This window comes from Esox lucius, chromosome 2 (genome assembly GCF_011004845.1).
Source record: "Esox lucius isolate fEsoLuc1 chromosome 2, fEsoLuc1.pri, whole genome shotgun sequence".
Lineage (NCBI taxonomy): Eukaryota > Metazoa > Chordata > Actinopteri > Esociformes > Esocidae > Esox > Esox lucius.
The window spans coordinates 5702656-5707842 of record NC_047570.1 but is presented as its reverse complement, the minus strand read 5'-3'; positions in this window follow the sequence as shown (position 1 = coordinate 5707842).

Sequence of the window (5187 nt, the reverse complement as noted above, 5' to 3'; positions counted from 1 at the left end):
ACACCCACAAAACATCAGTGAGCCACCACCATGCTTCACAGTGGGGATGGTATTCTGTTCAATATAAGCCTTGTTGACCCCTCTCCAAAAATAGCACTTATGGTTGTGACCATAAAGCTCTATTTTGGTCTCATCACTCCAAATTACAGTGTGCCAGAAGCTGTGAGGTGTGTCAAGGTGTTGTCAGGCATATTGTAACTGGGCTTTATTGTGGCATTGGCATAGTAAAGGCTTCTGTCTGGCAACTCCACCATGCAGCTCATTTTTGTTCAAGTATTGTCGTATTGTGCTCCTTGAAACAACCAAACTGTCTTTTTCCAGAGCTGCCTGTATTTCTCCTGAAGTTACCTGTGGGTTTTTCTTTGTATCTCGAACAATTCTTCTGCCAATTTTGGCTTTCTTGGTCTACCTGAAATCTTTCTTGGTCTAGCTGACCTTGGCTTGGTATCAAGAGATCCCAAAAATGGCCACTTCTTAATAAGTGATTGAAAAGTACTGACTGACATTTGTAAGGCTTTAGATATCTTTATATATCCTTTTCCATCTTTATAAAGTTCCATTACCTTGTTACGCAGGTCTTTTGATTGTTATTTTCTGCTCTCCATATCTAGCCTACTCAGTGCTAAGAAAATCATTGGCTGAATCTCAAATCTCATACTACATACTACAAGTATGTACTTCACGGATTATGGTAAAGTACGTACTCTTTAGTACATAGTAAGCTAGTATGCCAGTATTGGGACCGATTGGGACAAACAAACTAAAATTGCGTCTCAAAATTTGATTTTGTCGCAAATTAACATCATGCCAAGTTTGCATATTTAGCAAAACACCATTAAGCATTGTGTTAAACTGACTAACGTTTCTTATAAAGTTTACTTCTGCCACAAATAGCATCTATGAACTGTATTGCTTTTGCCACTGGCCATTTTACCAGCTTATTAACCAGTATTAAGCCTACTAGTGTCTACTTAATACTTGGAATAGTCATAAGAATTGAGCAATTGCTAGCGAGACTGAAGACCAACATAATGGCATATATGAATGATATTGACGCAATAAGTATCAATATAGGTGACGATAACAGATTTTGTCATCAAGTGAATAGACTTCGAATATCCACAAGAAATAGCAGACCATCAGGGAACATTTGGCATACTATTTTCAGCATACTATGGTTGAAGACATACTAATCTTCTCATACTTCTATATAGTATGCAATTATGCGATTTGAGATTCAGCCATTGACTATTTATACACACTAATTGCAACTTAAAAAGCCACAGGTATGGGAAATTCCCATTTAATTGCCATTTTCACCTGTGTGTGTCACCTTGTGTGTAATATGTAAATACTATTTTTTCTTTTCACGCTATATAACAACAAAGACTCCCTGTGCCAAAAGGCTAAACTAAAGCTCAACACAGGTGATAACAGAATTTTCGAGGTGCTAGTGTGAGATTTCCAAAGACAAACATTTGTTTCACTATTTTATTTCTGCATGTACCAGGAACAGACTTAACACGTCAACCCCTACTCCACTCCAGTACACCCTGAGCAAGACATAGTCTTTAGACCCAAGTAGCCGTAGGAAATATCTGTCAGGAAAGTATACCCATAACTTTGAGAAGGTAGAAATTATTTTTATGTAAGATATATTGTCTCCCCCTTTTGTCCGACACATATCTGTCCAGAAAAAAGTAAGGTAGTTTAAATATGGTATTTATTATAAACATTTCCATGTTGGAAAAAAGGGGGAGAGGTGAGATCTTGGATGGAGCCCCAGACCGAGGGAGATTGACTGTCATCTTGAAGTTCTTTCTAATAATTGCGGCAACAGTTGTTGCCTTCTCACCAAGCTGCTTGCCTATTGTCCTGTAGTCCATCCCAGCCTTGTACAGGTCTACAATTATATCCCTGATGTCCTTACACAGCTCTCTGGTCTTGGCCATTGTGGAGAGGTTGGAGTCTGTGTGGACAGGTTTCTTTCTTTCTCATACAGGTAACGAGGTCAAACAAGTGCAGTTAATACAGGTAATGAGTGGAGAACAGGAGGGCTGTGAGTGCCGGAATTCTTACTGGTTGGTAGGTGATCAGATACTTACGTCATGCAATAAAATGCAAATGAATTACTTAAAAATCATACAATGTGATTTTCTGAATTTTTGTTTTAGATTCCGTCACTCACAGTTGAAGAGTACCAATGATAAAAATTACAGACCTCTACATGCTTTGTAAGTAGGAAAACCTGCAAAATCGGCAGTGTATCAAATACTTGTTCTCTCCACTGTAAGTTAGGTTCAGGCACTACCACAGATTACATCAAGTTCAACAAAGCAGGCCTTCTCTCTCACCCTACTGGAATCTGAAATACTGCACTGCATGACTGACATTTTTCTGAGCCCTACTCATTTATTGGAAGAATCTTTTTAGACTTCTTTTCATATGAAAAATTATGTAACCAGCACAATAATAATTATAGTAGCAATTTGGTAGTGACATAGGTTCCTGTATTAGTAATGACATGGTAATATGTTTGTTACAAAATCTGTTATTGCACAATTAAAAATGGGAATGTGAAATTGCAAATTGCCTTTCTGAATTTTATTCCAGATTTATAACTTCTGATGTCATTACATGTTTTCCTGTTACACTATGTAATTAAAATGTGGTGTAATTTTACTGCCAAAATTTTTTGATACATTTTTTATTTAGATTCAACATTATTGTCATTGAACAGTTATGAGTACATTACAATGAAATGCAGTTAGCATCTAACCAGAAGTGCAAATAGAGGAGGGCAGGAAATGCAGTATTAAGTATAGTGTATGTTACAAGTGAAATGTATTGATGTGCAATGAAGGCAAATACAGTGCAAATGGCAATATAAATGAGCAATGAAGGCAAATAGGGGAGGGCAGAACATGTATTATTATGTATATGTGCAGTTAGATCCAGAAATATTTGGACAATGACAATATTTTCATTATTTTGTAATTGACTGCCTGAAGTTTTGTCTTCAGCAAGTGAAATGCATGCTCGATCGTGTTGAGAGCAGGTGATTGACTCAGCCATTGCAGAATATTTCACTTGTTTGCCTTAAAAAAACTCCTGTGTTGCTTTCGCAGTGTGCTTTGAGTGATTGTCTATCCATAAGTGAAGGGCCGTCCAATCAACTTCACTGAATTTGTCTGAATCTGAACAATATAGCCCTATACACTTCAGAATTCTTCTGGCTGCTTTTATCTTCTATCACATCATCAATAAACACTAGTGCCATTGGAAGCCATGCATACTCGTGCCATCACACTGCCTCGTGCCTGTTTTACAGATGACTTGGTATGCTTCATTACTGATACATTTGGTATCTTATTAAAATTGTAGTAAATGCCAAGCCGTACTCAGCTCAGAATGCGGTTCCAGAACTGGGCTGCCTTTTTTAGATGTTTTTTTGGCTAAATCTGTCCTTTCTATTCTTGAGGCTTATGAATGGTTTGCACCTTGTGGTGAACCCTCTGTATTCATGAAGTCTTCTCTATACGGGTGCTGCTGCGCATTTTTGACCAGGGTTGTGCTGTTGAGGGTCCAGGAGAGGTCCTCGGAGATGTGGACACCCAGGAATTGGAAGCTGGGCATGTGTTCCAACTCAGTGCCATCGATGAGAACTGGGGTGTGACTGCAGCCTTGAGACTAATCCACAATGAGCTCCTTGGTCTTCTTTGCATTGAGGCCCAGGATGTTAGGTTGTTGTCTTCGCACCATGCTGCCAGGCACTTGACCTCCTCCATGTTTTCTGACTCGTCATTGTCACTGATCAGGCCTACTACTGTGGTGTCGTCTGCGAACTTGACAAGTGTTGGAACTGTGTACAGGAACACAGTTGTGGGTGAAGAGGGAGTACAGGAGGGGGTTCAGCACGCAGCATGTGGAACAACAGTGTTCAGGATCAGGGTGGAGGAGGTGACGTTTTCTCACCTGATCAGACTGGGGTCTGTTCATCAGGAAGTCACAGGTCTAGTTGCAGAGAGAAGGGCTTATCCCCAGGTCATGGAGTTTGTTGACCAGCCTAGAGGGGGTGACAGTGTTGAATGCTGAGCTAAAGTCTATGAATAGCATATGCAGAGGTGTTGATTTTGTCCAGGTTGGTCAGGGAAGAGTGTAAAGCTGCGGAGATGGCTTCCCCTGTTCGATTGGTAGGCTAACTGGTAGGGATCAAATGATGGGGGGAGGCGGGACTTAAGGTGGAAATAGTTTTTTTTTTAAGCACAAATTGTCACCTTGTTACACATAACCACATAGGGCAGCTACCATCAACTCCACAGGCAATACCGATGTCTAAACTATCTTGATCTCATATTTTAAATAGGCTAAGACTTGGTTAACATATTGTAATGGTGCTGTTAGTGGTAGATGGCTCGTCTCCGCAAAGTTGATGTGTCTCTGGGACAGATGGCTGCTTGCTGAAATCCACGGCACTGGGAAAGAACCTGTTCAGGTTGGGGGATTTTTTGGTCATGATAGACCTGTGCTGCCAGACTGCCCTCTGCCTGCCTGATGAGAATAATTGGAACAGTGGGTGACTGAGATGGGAGGAGTCAGTCTGGTGATTAAGAGGCCTTGCAGAGTCAAATCTGTACTAGAACTGGTTGAGCTTGTCTGGCAGTGCTGGATCCACAGCAACAGTGGGGGGCATAGTTTTGTAGCTAATCATCTGTCTAATACCTTTATAAACAGAAGTCTTTGTTGCTGGAGTATTTTTGTACCAGCATGGCTATAGACTTGTGTTTTGTAAACACAGTTCCTCTCCCTAGCTTTTACTGGAACTCTGAAGTGATCTATCCATGATCATGGGATCCTCTTCTGTAGCAGAGCGCAGAGAAATCTGGGATTTTTCTTTTCTTCTTACAAAGTTTCCCAGTCAACCATAGCTTGCCAGTGCTGTGTGACACAAAAGTTTTTTTCACATGGGATGCGGATTTCCACACATATTTTGATGTAGCATGTGACCCTGTCAGTGTTGTTGTGAATGTTGGCATCATTGTCTATGAATATATTACAAGCTGTAGTGTCAAGGCAGTCCTTCCCAACCGCATGGCAGATCCTCTCCCTCTCTGGCGTTCCACCTCACCAATGTACTAACCACCGGCAGCAGTGATGGCAGCCGCAGACCCCATCCATGCATCTGTT